At 42.2% G+C, this 16,004-nt stretch overlaps 1 pseudogene; it reads left to right on the top strand.

Annotated features, from left to right (window-relative positions):
• Nucleotides 1-825: 825 nt before the first annotated feature.
• LOC125690835 (ATPase family AAA domain-containing protein 2-like) overlaps nucleotides 826-16,004 on the top strand; it is a 31,971-nt pseudogene continuing 16,792 nt past the window's right edge.

Here is a 16,004-nt window from a genome sequence, read left to right as displayed (position 1 = left end):
GGCAGGAGGAAGAAAAGCGTACATTCAGAATTCACACATTAATGTATATTACTTGTTCTGTAACTTGGTGAGTATCACAGATTTGTTTGGGGTGTGCATGGGGTTTGCTGAGCTCATTCTCTGAGTGACTTTGTTGGAAACGTCTTTGTAATGGAGATGGAGTGGAGAAATCCCCAGTCTTGTCTGTAAGAGTTTCTGAGCTGCATACAACGCACTCTTGTGCTTCCCAGGTTCTCCTCATCCCTTATCACCATACAATCGTATGCAGTCAGCTCTCTGCATGGCAGCTCAACGACTTCATCCTTACAAGGAGTGACTGGAAAGGAAGAACCAGGAGCATTCCTCTCACACAAACTTGATCTTCAGGCTATGCGCAAACATCTCCTGTTGTTCATCTCAATAACAAAGCACATTTCTACAGTTTTAGAAACTTAGAAGCCTCACTGTGCCATGAGTTGTTCCCTGTTACTGTAAGCGGTTCCCACGAGCCACTTTCTGCTTTTTCTCCTTTGGGAATCAATCACATGTAGGGTCTGAGCCAAAGCTGCAAATAGTGATGGAGGAAAGGGAAAGGCTGCTCCGAAAGTCATGCCTCCTATTCTATAACGTTGGCCAACACGGTCAGAGGTGGTACAGCAGCTGAACCTGCCCACCACTGCCGTGTTACATTTTGTCGTGTGGCAGATGGCAGCAGAGGGGCAATCCGATAGAATGGTGTCTGATACGGAAGTCTGTATGAAGTAAAGGTGTGGAATTGAATTCCCGCATGTGGAAGAAATGGCACTGACATTCATGGATGCTTGCTGAATGCTTACGGACACCAAAATGGGATGTGAGCACAGGGAGGTGGTGGCTGGTGAAACGCTGAGAAACAGCAGGTGAGCTCCAGTAGTGCACATCTCTGTGAGCGCAGCGTGCAGCCGTTCACTGCTGGCAAAAATACATAGCTGATGGTGTGGCTGTTGAAAAATAGCATTTCTTAGCTGAGAATTTGCTCTGTCCTCCGGTGTTACTGTGCTCTTTGTGTTTGTTGTCGTTTCCAAGGAAAGCAGCGGGCGGCATGACTTTCGGAGCAGCCTACATACTATGTAAGCACGGTGCGTCGCAAAGTATCTCGGTGGCAGCTAACAGCGACGTGTCCGAGACGGCTGGAGAAAGATGCCCAAGTTCCACCTCTAGCCAGAGCACGGGGCTGTGCGGGTCGTCTCTTCCCCCGCCCGCGGCACGGCGGCTCGGGACCGCGCCGCGCCGCCGTCGCTCAGGGCCGGGCACGTGCGGAAAGCCGCGGGTGGAAGAAGCGGACGGTCGGGCACTAACTTAGCGGGCACCGCCGCGGGCCCGGACCGGCCTCCGCCGGGTGTCCGCCGCCGACGAGCGGGGCGGCGGCGGGGCGGCGAGCGGCTCCGCCCCCGCTCCCTGCGAGGGAGGCAGAGGCACGGCCGCCGCTGCCCGTCCTCCCCGCGCGGCCGCCCCGGGGCAGCGAGGCGCCAGGAGGAGGCGAGTGCGCGCCGCGGGCGGCGGCGAGGCGAGGGCCCGGGCGGCGTTGGGAGTTCCCGGCTCGGCCGCCGCCCCCCCGCCCCAAAAGAAGTGCAGTAGTTTGTGAGACGCAAGATGGAGGCGCGGCCGTGAGCGGAGGAGGCGGGCGGGCGGCGCGGGCTTGCACTGAAGAAGGAGCAGATCCACCCGAGAGTGCTGAAGGAACTGGCGGAGGTGACAGCCGAGCCGCTTTCCATCATCTGTCAGCGCTCCTTGTTGACTGGTGAGGTCCCAGAAGACTGGAGGCTTGCCAATGTGACTCCCATGTACAAGAAAGGTGGTAAGGAGGATTCGGGGAACTACAGGCCTGTCAGCCTGACCTCGGTGCCAGGGAAGGTTATGTTAATTAATAAAATCTTCTGTGTTCACTTGTCATAAAAGCAAATATTCTAGCTACGTCTGAAATAAGGCAGCTTTTTCTTTGTCCTTAATTGAAATCAGGTGTCTTCCAGTAAACCTTGAGGAGAATGAGCTGAAGGGAGATCACAAGGATGGAGTGAAAATTGGGAAAAGCCTGGCTGATGTTGATCCCATGCAAATCGATAGTTCGGTGAGTGGTTTAATTTGCTGCGTCAGTGTTTGTGAAGGCTTTCAGTAATGGGCCACCTGCAGCTATGCTTGATGGGTTTCTGTCAGGCAACTTCAGCAACAGCCCAGAACATTTCCTTGTTGCTGATGCATAACTTCTGGTGACACCTTCATCCAAATTGCTAACTTTGTTAACAACGTGTGTTCTGTTGAATTGATCTTCAGGTGCGATTTGATGCCGTGGGTGGTCTTTCTGACCACATTGCAGCTTTAAAAGAAATGGTCATTTTTCCGCTGCTTTATCCGGAGGTGTTTGAGAGATTCAAAATTCAGCCTCCAAGGTAACTGATAGAAACTATTCATTGTAAGTTCACTGTTTTCAGGAGAATATTCAACCGAGTTATCATTGTTTCCTTGCTTCTGACAACAGTGAGGGGTTGTTTCAGTAGTAGTAAAAAATAATTTCTTTAAAATGGATGGAGTCCAGAGCGTGCATCCATATAGCTTCCAAACATAAGCAGTGCCTTGTCGTGCGTCAAAATTTCTTGTCTGCAGGTTGGAAATTCTGTGAAAGGAGAATGTATTTCCAAAGTGTCTTAGTGTTATAAAGTTGGGTTGGGGTGTTTTTTGTTTTGAGTTTTATGTACAAGTTGGCTTGATCAGTTTGTAAGGAGGAGGAGATGGTCTAATGGAAGTCATTTGTGATTTGGTTCTTGGAAGTCTGCTTCTCTTTCTCACCTTTCATGAAGTCCTCAGGTATCATCACTTGTAATGCTTGTTACAACAAGAATGTTGTGGTGTTTGTTGTGCTTGGGATAAAGTAAGAAGCTGTCCATTTCTTACGTAGCTAATCTTGTCAATTATGAAATTGGGTTATTAGATTTATTGATTATCCTTATATTCTTAGTAATCAAAACTCAGTCCTGGTATATGGAAACATAAGTTCAGATTATTTCCTGTCAGAAACTTTGGAAGTATTATTTAGAAGAAGAATAATGGAAAAAAAACCTTCCAGAGCCTTACTTCTTTATTCACTGAAATTCTTATTCAAACAGCAGCATGTTTAGTGCTTTCTTAGCTGATGGTTATGTTTATCTGAAAATGCAGAATACCCTTTTCTGTTTATTTTCTTAAATTTTCTATTCAGCATTAGACTTCCTCATTTTTCTCCAGCAGAAGATGGTCTATGAGGCCAAATCCTGTAACTTAAAGCTTTTTAAGAGAGAATTAAGTGCTTTACTAACAAGTCTTGATATCAAATCCATGCTTGTGTGAAAGCGAGAGCGTGGAGCGTATTGCTAAAGAGCAACCTGGTGATTCATCTGTTAACTCCTTCTGGGCAGAAGTTGCTTGTTTGAGCCCAGTTTGCTCTAATACCCTGTGTGTCTGCTAGCAGTTTTGGAAAGGTCCTTTTGGGGCAGTACATGCTCTTCTGCAGGTGTACATCTGAGGTATCTGCATTATTCATTTATTTTGTTGCCTTGGGAAATTTTGTCGGAGCACAAAACTTCAGGTCCTGCCAGGACCTTAACCCAACTTTAACTATTTGTGCTGTCTTGTACATGAAATGTTTTGGTTAGGTAAGAGGAGTTGTTTGTTCTAGGGATGATGGTTGTAATAGCTTCTCTTCACAATGTTTTTTTTTTTCCTATCTGAATCGTTTTTTATTGCAGAGGATGTCTGTTCTATGGTCCACCAGGAACTGGAAAGACCCTGGTTGCACGAGCCCTTGCGAATGAGTGCAGCCAGGGGAACAGGAGAGTGGCTTTTTTTGTGAGGAAAGGTGCAGACTGCCTCAGCAAATGGGTTGGAGAGTCTGAAAGGCAACTTCGTTTGTTATTTGATCAGGTAAGATTGAAATATGCAGTATATTCCATTCCCAGTTGAAACTGTGATTTTCTGTGATTAACATTATTAAGAGCATCCTCTTTTGGGTACTTCGTTAGGGTTGTTGGTGGCCTTTTTCCCCACTGAAATAGGAATGTCAGCGTTTGCTTTTTCAGTGCCTCCATAATTTGGATCAGAGACTTGAAATGGGAAAAGATCAAAATGAGAAAAGCTTTCAAAGCAACAAAATTTCCTCCCACCAGAACAGCCGCAGAGAAGGCTGCAAGAGGCAAGAGATGATGGCTTTAGATCAGAGGGAAACAGATGCTGTCTGAAAGCAGGGTTCTTTAAATTCATAGAGGAGGCTTGCTTCCACAACCTGTAATTGAATTAAGTTCTGCTTGTTCTTTATGGCTGCCAAATAGCTGTAGCAACTACTGGAATGATTTGTTTCCTGTCACCTGGTCACGGTAGGTTGATGTAGACTGATGCTTTCTGTTACTTATGTCAGATACTCCAAGTCAACAAGTAGAGATCCCTGATGTTACTCTAAAAAAAATCTAGTTGCAGTGACATGCCAACCATAATGTCTTTCATGTGTTTTCTCTTGAAACAGTGCTGTTTTACACTTACAGTATTACTGATTTTCACTCTAGGCATATCGCATGAGGCCTTCAATTATTTTCCTCGATGAGATTGATGGTCTTGCTCCTGTCCGGTCCAGTAAGCAAGACCAGATTCATAGGTATTATGTTTTCTATGTCTACGTAGAATCTGCTGGGAGTGGGAGGGGCGATGCTGACCACTTTGTATTCCTCATTAATTTATCCTGAAAACCTGTAGCTCGGTGCTCCTGAACTTGAGATTATTTGAGACAACAGTTGAAAACAGTTCACTTGCTCAATACTAGCACAAGGTCTGTGTTACCTTACCTATTTTTGTCTGTCTTAAAATGAGTCACTGATGAGCATCATCAACAGAATTGTGTCCTTTTTTGAGTACTCACTGGAGAAAGTAATAGAATGGAAGAATTGCTCAGGTGGGAGAAGACCTTTGAGATCATAAAGTCCAAACACAACCTAATTATACTACCCTAACTAACAACCCATTGTAAAATCAAGTCCCTGAGCACCACATTCAAATGGCTTTTAAACACGTTCAGGGATGCAGACTCAGCACCTCCCTAGGGAGCCTATTCCAGCGCTTTACAACCCTTTCAGTAAAGATATCCAACCTAAACCTCCCCTGGTGCAACCTGAGGCCATTTCCCCTCATCCTGTCACCTGCCACCAGTGAGAAGAGACCGACCCCACTCTCTGCAATCACCTTTCGGATATTTGAGAAGAGCCATAAGGTCTCCACTCCACCTCCTCTTCCCCAGGCTAAATGGCCCCAGTTTCTTTAACTAGCTTCTCATAGGCCATGTTCTCCAAGCCCTTCACAAGCCTACTTGGCTTTCTTTAGACCTGTTTCAGCAAGCTCAGTGTCCTTTCTGTATTGAGGTGCCCAAAGCTGAACACAACACTAAGTCATGTGGATTGTATCAAAACTTACTGAACCGGGGAATAAAAATTGTATTTTTTCCATCAGCTCCATCGTATCAACGCTTCTGGCACTCATGGATGGGTTAGACAGCAGAGGGGAGGTGGTTGTCATCGGTGCGACCAACCGACTGGATTCCATCGATCCTGCGTTACGAAGACCTGGACGCTTCGACCGTGAATTCTTCTTTGGCCTCCCAAATAAAGAGGTCAGAAAGTAAATACAACCTTAATGCTAATGTGACAAAGTCGGATTTCATAGCAAAAAGTTGTGCAGATTGGATGTAAGGCTGATATCTGGAGACACTTCCATACTGTGCAGAGCAAATCTGCTGCTGAATATATATGATGACAACTTCAACAAGTAGTTCACTCTACTTTATTTTTGGTTTCACTGTGACTAGTCAAGAAAAACAGGATGTTGCTTGTCACTGGCATGTTTTAAGAAGGAATGAAAATGCAAATTGGCTTTAAACTACTGTTCTCTCATCTTGAAGGTGAAGGAAGTGGTGTACATCCTCAATAATTACTTTTTGCTTGCATAAAAACTTGTATCATGACTGGTGATGGAATGTATTTGGAGCTTTCCCAAAGTTGTTTTGTTTGCTTAATTACTTAATCTGCTTGGGCATTTTCACCTTGAAATTCTGCTCTTGGTCTCAGTAATTCACTTATGAGTGGATGGAGGCGTACTTCATTAGATTGTTCTAATTGGGAGTTACCTGTAATAGCTGACATTCTTACTGCTTCATATTGACAGAGGCTTGGGTGAAGATGTGAAGTGCGCTGCAGAGGGGAAGGGCTTGGGAAGCTTCTAGTTCAGTGGCAGTGATTAACCAAGGTTACAACTGGTGTCCAGTTTGAGTCATAGTTATTTTCTTTACAGAAATTGCAGCAGCTTGAAGAGTGGTACTAGAATTACTTTACTTGAATGAACTGACAGAAAAGCAAGTGCAGTGAACTGATGGGACTGTCAGCATGAAATTTTCCAAATTTAAGAGAAATTTCTTGGAGGGGGAAAATAAAAAATGCTTTTCATGATAGTTTTTCTTTTCTATGCTTTTTTGCTGAAGATCATTAGGTCACGTATTTTGGAAACTTTCATGTAAGCTAGAATTGCCCTTTCTTTAGCTGCAGGTTCTCAGAAAAAAAGATAAACTTAGAATTATTAGATTTCCTGCTTGAAAATGAACATGTTAAATTAACTATAGAATGGTTTGGGTTGGGAGTGATCTAAAGATCATCTACTTGCAATCCCCTTGCTATAGGCAGGGACACCTCCCTCTAAACCAGGCTGCTCAAAACCCCATCCAGCCTGGCATTAAACATCTCCAGGGAGGGAGCATCCACAACCTCACTGGGCAACCTGTTCCAGTGTCTCACCACCCTCACAGTGAAGAATTTCTTCCTACTATCTAGTCTAAATCCATGCTCGACCAGATTAAACCCATTTCCCCTTGTCATGTCACTCCTTCTCCCTATAAAAAGTCCCTCCCCAGCTTTCCTGTAGACCTTCTTCAGGTGCTAAAAGATCTCCCTGGAGACTTCTCTATGCTGAAAAGCTTCAGTTCTCCCAGCCTGTCCTCATAGAGGAGATGCTTTAGCCCTCTGATTGTCTTTGTGGCCCTCTGGACTTGCTCCAGCAGCTCAATGTCCTTCTTGTGTTGGTGCCCCAGAACTGGACACAGTACTCCAGGTGGGGTCTCACAAAAGCAGAGCAGAGGGGCAGAGTCACCCCTCTCAACCTGCTGGTTGCACTTCTTTCAATGCATGCCAGTATACAAATGGCCTTCTGGGCTGCAAGTGTGCATTGCGAGCTCACGTTGAGTCTTTCATCAACAAACACTCCCAAATCCTTCTCTGCTCTCAAGCCGTTCTCCACCCAGCCTGTATTTGTACTTGGGACTGCCCCAACCCAGGTGCAGGGCCCTGTGCTTGGCCTTGTTGAACTTCATGAGGTTGGCATGGGCCCACCTTTTAAGCCTGTCCAGGTCCCTGTGGATGGCATCCTTTCCCTCTATCGTGTCAACTGCACCAAACGTTTAGCAGACAAGCAAACTGTTTGTAGTATTATGAAGCTTTTGAGGGAGTGTTGTTTCTTTTGTTGTTGCTGTTTTTAGGAAAAACATAGGACAAAATGAAATGCAACAATTTTTTGTTTCCAGGCTAGAAAAGAAATTTTCAAGATCCATACCCGTGACTGGACTCCTAAGCTGCTGGACACCTTTATAGATGAGCTTGCTACAGAATGTGTTGGTAAGACTGAAAACAAAATGTGTTAGTGGCTGTGACTGAGTTCCAAGGAGTCTTATCTTGTACCCAGCGGTACCCAAGCTGCTGTGCTTTGCTCTTCAGAATCCATTCTCAGATGAATAAATATGATTCCAATGAACGTATTCTTATTTCCTTCTTTTCACAGAGATTTTCCTCTGGCAAAATGGAATGTTTCCGTGGATACTGTTTAAGACCAATAAGAGAAAACATCACTGTGCATTCAGATTCCAGCTTTGAGACAAGTATGGAAATATTGAGTGAAAATGTGAATAGGAGACCCTTTGGAAAGTACTGTATTTATATACACTTAATCTGTGTTCAGCGTATAGTGAAAAACAAGAGGGCAAGCACACCTAGTGAGTCTTGTAATGATAAGTCTACAGGTAAGAATCCGTAGAGCTCTCTGGGTATGTTAATACCACTATCAGTACTTTGAGGCAGAAGGAAAGTCTTCTGCTTGTCCAAAAACCATGCATCCTTTCCCAGCTTTTTGGAGGTCTCTCTTCCGCTTTGGTTCATGAGATATAGTTCATATTTTGAGATTTCAAGATGAGCACGTGTAGTGGAAATGCTAAGTCACAGCCTGAACCAGTGATTGAGCTCCTGATGGGAAGGCAGGGCCAACCCAGGGGGACTCAGCTGTGTGCAGTGTAGCTGAGTGACCAGAAGGGGTGGAACCAGGATCCAGCCCTTCCCAGACCTCATTGAAGGGTTGGCACTCACTGGAGATCCCTTTGTACCTGAGGCTTTCCAGAGGTAGGCAGCTTTATTTCCTTCATGTTTGTGTCCACAGTTGCTGCGTTGGGGCTTGTTCTCATTTGCTGTAGCCAAAGAATTTGCCATCCTGATATTATTGCTGTACTTTCTATCCATTATAGCATTACAGCACATTAGGAAGTGTATGTTTGTATAGAACTGTGAGCATGTGTTACGTGACAGATTTGGGGTCTGAATCCTGCATGTAGGTTAAAGGCTTTTCTTTGTGTACTGGATTATAAAGGTGGTGAAGTTCCCAATTCTTAATGGGGCTGATACAGTAACTTTTTTCTCCCTACTTTATTCTCTCTTAATGTAGGCAATTGACAAAGACAAAATCTGACCTGAAAAAAGAAGAACATAAGGAAGGTAAGCAGTTGTAATTCACTAGGATTCTTATTTGAATTGTTCACTTTGTCTATTTCACTTGGCCCCAGAACTTTTGAAACTCATCAGCCAAAACTAATATGTTTCAAAGAGAATGAATTTCCTATGGGCTTTATGTAAATAGGAAGATATTCTTCCTGGGCTTTCAAGGAATTAATAGAATGCAGCACGAATTCCAGCTAGTTCTTAAGCATTGAGGAATCTGATTCTTACCTCGGGTTTCTCTTTTGCATGGGGTTTCTGTAGTCTGCAGGACACAAAATAATGGACAGTTGTTCTGGCAAATAGGTGGGACTACTACACTATTACAATATATCTAATTTAAAGAGCAGTTTGGTCAGGAGATGCACAAATCCACTGATGGTTGGAAGGTTTCACTGACGTTCATGGGTTTGACTTAGAACCAAACTGCAGAGCTGAAGGAAGCAGCACTTGGTGCAGAGAGATCACTTTCTGACACCTGGCAAAATCCGCTAGATCTGTGCAGTGTCCTACCAGCTATTGGCTAAAGCAGAGCAAGTGCCTGAAATGGAGCATTTCACATGCTGTTGTTCATGTGCTGATTGTAAAAGCATGTTATTTAGCAGGTCCACACTTGTCAGTGCTAACTATGAAACTAAGATCAAGGCGTAGCTGTCATCATACTAAGACTGTGGTGTAGCTGTTACCTTCCCAGTGTCCTCTGGTCAATATTTCAATGGCAGTGCAAGTAACAAACTTGTGAAAAAGGATGTACTATGTTAAATGCTAGGCAGGCTTTCAAAGAAAGCAGGAGCTGGAGTTTTCCAGCATTTGGATGTATATCTTGAAGTAGTTCTTATTTATATTATTACATAACAGTTCTTAAGCTGTTGTGTCATGATGTAGAAAGCAAAAATGATCCATGCTTACACAGGGTCATGAAGCACTTGCATCCTAAGAGAAGGCTTGCCTTTTCTTTAAACAATTGCCTTTTTTTTAACAATTTTTTTTAATGCTGTGAGATACTTAGATACATTTTAGATGGATGGAGCAAAACACTTTGGAGAAGTATTTGTAGTTTTCTCTACTGGACGTTTCAGTAATAAAGTTTTTGTACAGGTCATCCTTTTAAGTAGACTTTGTGTTCCAAACAAGCACTAAGCAGAGTGCTGTGCTCATGACAAAAACTTCTAAATCTGTATTTAAAGAAAAAAATCCACTTCAGGTTTTCTGTTTGCTTGCTTTTACATTTTAGAAGAACAATGATGAAAGAAGGGGAATCGCATCTTTACTGTCTCAAAATATTTCACGTATTTACTGTATTTCAGTCACAAGGACACTGAAAATGAGCGCTGATGCAAAAGCTGTCAAACAAATCCATGAAGAAAATGGGGATTTGGAGTTCCGACGAAGCCGTTACGCTGCTACAAATCAGTCTATTCTCTTTGATGCACTTATAACAAAGTAAGTGTTCTTTCCTTGCTGACCTGCTAAATGAGCCTTATTAGCAGGCTTTATGCCATGACACAGTACTGCCTATGGACTTTGTCTTTCTCTTGACAACAGAGAGAGGTATGGGATGAGGAATCTTCATGCTCTTAGTGCCTTTTGCATGTGGGTTCTGTGCCTTTCTGTGTTGTCTTCTGACCAAAAATGATAGCTTTACATTGCAATTTTCCTTAGATTTAACATGCTGTTTTCAATAGTTTTCTTAGTATCAGATGTCTTCATTTCTAGCAAACTTTTACACTTAACTCTCAGGTAAGATGCTAAGAGAAGTTTGATAGAGCCAAAGTGAAATAATGTAGCAACTCTGCATTTTTTGCCGTGGCTTTTCTCTGGTTCTGGAGCTCAAGTTGGTACTGTTATCTAAAAGATTCGCACAATGTGACAGCAGCAGGGATTATTTTTCCTGCACATATAATTATGGCAAAACAAGAAACAGAGATTATAGTTACAGGAGGAATAAGCAGCTTGTGTCAGTTAAGCCAAGATGACTGGTAGTTTTTAACAGTACTCAAGCTGCTCTGCGTGGTTGTAATGCTATCAGAATTTCTCTATAATGGTCCTGCTATGATCTTCAGAATTCTTACTTTCCTCCTGCATTCATATACATGCTTTAAATTGTGCTCAGCAAGAGGGAAAATCTGCAAACAGTGCATGTTGGCACATCCTCAAATACTTGTGCTTCAATCTGTGTAAAATAAATAAAAAGAAACATTTGATACTATTTTTTTTCTTAATATTTAAGAACTCAGCTTGGTGTCCGTGACTTCTGCCTTGTGCATGCCATATTAAAATGTTGTACTGAAGCTGTGTTCCATTTTAATTTTTTGGGTACTTGCCTATCTGCATTCTTACACGTCAACTTTTCGTCTTAGTACTGCAGAAGCAGTGTTGCAAAAGATGGATGACATGGAGAAGATGCGTTGACGCCATAAAAAGGGCTTGGAAGACTTTGGGGTGTTCAGCAATGCTGAAGTAAATACTCACTTATTTTATCATTTTTGCATAAGTTGAATATTTTGCATAGGCAAGTAATTTAGTAGTAATTTTAATTTAGCTGCAATCAGTTCCTTCCAAAGAATTCATTACTGGTTAAGGACGATACATTTTCTGCAATGCAATATTGTGCATTTTAGCTCTCTAATCAGAACTTTTGGTATGGTACTACAGACATCCTTTAAGAGTGGAAGAAATACCTTCTGCAGAAGATGTACTTTAACAGCTTAGTGTTACCTCACGTCTTATAACACAGTTTCTGAACTGGCTTACGGTTTTGGAATGGAGTTAAAAATCCATTTGAAACAAGATCCAGTCAAACAAATACTTGTTTCAGGGCTTGAGTTTTTACTCCAAGTCTTATTAAAAGTTCTGGTTGAGAACTGAATTCACAAAGATTACCTGATGCTTTCCATCCCATTTGTGTAACTTAGCTGTTTTTGCTTCGTTCCTTAATCTTCTTTCTCATCGTGTTCAAGAACACTTATAGTTGGCAAATTTAACAAAAGGCAATGGATGGTTTCTGTGTTTCTTCTCAGGATCTTAATGCCCTTTAAATTCAACACTGTCAAAGTTGTATGCCGCATTTACTCTTAGTTTTTCTCTATTAGATTACAAATGTCTGCTGTGCGTTTGAACTATAGGCACATAGACTATTAAGATGTTTAAAATCTGCCTTTGGATTTTTGTTTAGCTCTGAATTCCTTTGTATTTCCCTCAAGTTACAGAGTGGTAGAGGTTAGAAAGGACCCCCGGAGGTCAGAGTTCCAATCCCCCTCCTCAAGGCGCAGGTTGCCTAGGAGCGCAGAACGTCAACGCAGGTGTCCGCAGTACCTGGTGTAACATCTCTCACCTGCCTCTGAGCTATTTTGGTGTTGGTTGTGGTGGTTTTGGTTTTATTTCTTAGTGTTGCTAGAAGTTGTTTCTTTTTCCTTGATTCTGCCACGCTGTTGGGTTATTGGCTAATACACGCAGTTGTGTATCCAGGTAAGTGTTTAACCTCCTCAAGTGCGCCCTGGCATAGTACAGAAATTTTTGTTACAAACTGTAGATGTCATAATCATGATCCTGTTCACTCTTCCTGTGTGTTAATGTATTTTTGTGTGTATATTGTCCTCTGATAATGTTACTGTGTAGGCAGCAGACATGCGTTCTTCTGCACTTTTGTGACTGATGTTTCTTGTTGCTTTTCATTAGGAAAACCTTGATATGTATTCCTGTGAAAAGAAGGAAATTGGAGGAGGTGATGTAGCTGACAGTCAACAAGAGCTTGAAGGTTAGTTCTGTTTTCAATTTTTCTTTACTATGTCCTAGCCAAAAGCCTCCTTTTCATGGTTTTGAGCAGCATGGAAAGAAATTTTGGGAAGTAAACTAGGCTGCCAGAGGCATATGAGAATCTCCTCGCAAGTGCGAAGATCAGCTGGGCAGAACTTGGTGTTACCTGTTTTTGTACTTTAGCAGGTAGTCTATGGAAGCTGCTTTGGGGCCTGTAATAAGGAGCTTACTCAGTGTGAAAAGAGATGAGTGAGGTTAAGTCACAAAAGACCACGTTAACTTGGAAGTGCTGGGAAAAGTTGAAGTTTTTAAGAGGAAAATGGTGACGAAGGCAGTAAGTTAGATGATCCTTGTGGGAACTTTCTAAATGAAAAAGAGTGGAGACAGAACCCGAGAAAAGCTTTGCCACTAACTACCAGAAGCTCAGAGAAGATCAGGGATGTGCAGTGGCAGGGAGGAAACCAAGGGAAGGATTTGAGATGAATGATGACTGGGCCTGGGCACAGCTGGAACTTGGGAGCTAGATTGTTTATTCTTACCACTGTAGATTATTAAAACTTTTTGTCAGGAAACACTTGATGGTAATAACAAGTAACAACTTTCTGAAGTAGCTGTTTTCATGGGAGCAGCATTTTAGCTAAGCAAGGTGACAGACTTTTGTTATTAAACAGTATGGTGACAAGTCACCTAACAGTTTCTGAGAGGACTGAACAATGTCTATATTGTATGCTTGTTTTGGATTAGGAATTTCTGAAATATGTGTTGCATGAATTTGTCTTAAGATTTTCCAGGTCTGCTGTATCATGTAGGTGATGGTAACAGTAAAAGCTACAGGCACCTGTGTAGCGCATGCTGGTTTTAGGACTGTTTGCAACTATACCTAACAATTTAATGTCACATTGTGGTGCAGTAGCATCATCAGAAGAAATTGAGGGTAAAGAAGATGGTGGTGCTGAAGATAATCAAAAGCGTTATGAGCTCCGACAGAGGAAAACTGTTGTGCCCTACCAAGCTCCTTTGGAAAGTAGGTTATGTGCATGGTTTCTTTGAAGAGTTTATTTCTTGCACAGAAGTGAAATAGATATCTAGTTACCCGTCATTGCGTTTAATACTGTGCCTTCATTCTGCAAGTAAATTCTGGTCTTGTCAGATGCATGTGTCCTGTGCACATTATATTTCTATGCTAAGGCTCACTTGCTGATCTTTTTTCATTTGCTCTGCTATATTGCATTTGCAGCACTATTGCTGACTGCTACAGTGAGGCTCCAGAATTTCTTCTGCTTTGTACTCCTGGTGCTTCTTTTGATATGTAATGTAGAGTTTATATGACCAGTTTTCCTTCAATGTACTATTCTTTCTATCTGAGAACTTTCTGATTTTTAAGTTAGGGGAATAAAGAAGAGAATTAAAAATCAAGGGTGACCCATCTGTCCTTGAAATAATAGTAATCGTCCTTAGAGTTGGATGGGACCTTTAAAGGTCATCTTGTCCAGCTCCCCTGCAATGAACAGGGAGATGCACAGCTAGATCAAGTTGCCTAAGTCCTAATCCAGCCTCGCCTTGAGAGGCTCCAGGGATGTGGCACCAACCACTGGTGTGCTCTGGGCAACCTTATTTCGTTGCCTCACCGCCCTCACTGTAATGAAACAGGCTTGATGGTCTTGCTTCTATGGCTTTCAAGTCTCCTTAAAGGCAGGGATGTGTTCGCATTTCTACTGTGCACTGATGAAAAACAAGACCCAAACACTTGAAATTTCCTCTGGAATTAGAAATGGATGAAACGTGACACTTTCTGAATCTTTTCCTATTTTACTCTCTCAGATATGTTACCTCTCTTTTTTTTTTTTTAACTTTGTCTTCAACAGGACCGAGACAACGCGAGATACTCCTTCCCAGCCCACGGAAACGGCCTAACAGGTTGGTGCACAGCCAGTGATAATTGACATTTCTTTGTAGTGTTTTCAGTCCTGTTACTTCATCAGCTTTAAAGGGCTTTCAGTTTGTTGGTGGTTACAGGGTAACCTTATGATTATCGCCGTGGTAATCTAAGCCTATAAAGGAAAGCAATCTTTGGATAGGAGGAGGTGGGTATTTCCTGGATTTTTAAAAATACAGTATTTGTGGGTCACTGATTTGATGGTTATGGAGGCCATGCCTGAGGCTGTGTCATTGAAATTCTTTTGTTCTGAAACTGAAGCCAGAATCTCCCTCTGAAATCTTTCGTCTTGAAATTTTTTTGTTGAGGATCATCAAGGTGAAATTATGAAGTTGAAGGATAAGTTCATTAGACTTAGAAGGGAAGGCTTTATGAAAGAGTTTGTGGAATTTTTAACCACTCAACTACTGGTTTCTTATTGAAATCACTTAATGTTTCTGTACGAAGCTTACCTTCAAGAAGAAAAATTCCTCGTGAAGTGATAAATTGCCATAGTAATGATGAAGGCTTCTTAGGTTCTGTAAGCAGTTAAAGCACAGAGGATGCTGTTGATAGGCACATTAGGAATGTTTTGTTCAGCATTCCTGAAAATAGATGGTCAGGGAAGGGTTTTTTGAAGCCTAACTTACATCAGTGAAAAGGGGTCATGTTTCACAGAGAGGATAATCAGAGCTACATGTGTAAGTGTGCCAGGTTGAGTGGACAAAATGAGCAGTTTGTTCATGAACTTTCTTTGTAAAATAAAAACATTTTAGAGGAAAAAAATTAATTTTGCTGTTCTGAGGAAGATAATGTAACATGCTTTTGAAATCACATTGTTAAAAAGCACACTGCACTGGAAAGTTAATGGATCTTGGAGAGTGAGTTTTGAGATAGAGTAGACAGTAAGTAGTGTCAAATATTGAGAGAATTCTGTTTGTTTTTTAACCTTTTGTTTAAATGCTTGCAGACTGAGACGTGCAGCCCACAGTGATGATTCCTCATCGTCTTCCCCTTCCTTGTCATCCTCATCTGATGAGGAGGAGAGCGTTGACAGGATCAAAAGAAGGTGACTGTATTTAGAGAACATGGGAGGGATGAATCTATTTGAGCAAACAGCACTTCCCTAACTGTGGAGAGTTATCCTCCTAATCTTGGATAGTTACTAAGTGGCGATTGTATTTAATCACACCTGTTGATTGTAACCAAACATTTTAAACCAGAGTTTTTAGAAATTAATTACTTATAAGCAGTTTGACTGTGAAGAGAGAATGGGGGGAGGAACACTTACTTATTTTTTTTCTAAGTAAAATCCTACTTCTGCAATTCTCAGTAGCTTGTCCAGAGAGAAAGCCACCATATCTAACAATTTGAGAAACCTAGGAAGTGACAAAGGTTTCATTTCTTATACAACCATCTTAATAAATGCACACACACACACAAAAAAAGTCTTCAGCCAGATGTCTTTCAGACTGGTATGCTTTCTGATATGCAAACTACTT

This window comes from Lagopus muta, chromosome 3, assembly GCF_023343835.1.
Source record: "Lagopus muta isolate bLagMut1 chromosome 3, bLagMut1 primary, whole genome shotgun sequence".
NCBI lineage: Eukaryota > Metazoa > Chordata > Aves > Galliformes > Phasianidae > Lagopus > Lagopus muta.
This window is presented reverse-complemented; position numbering and strand designations above follow the sequence as displayed.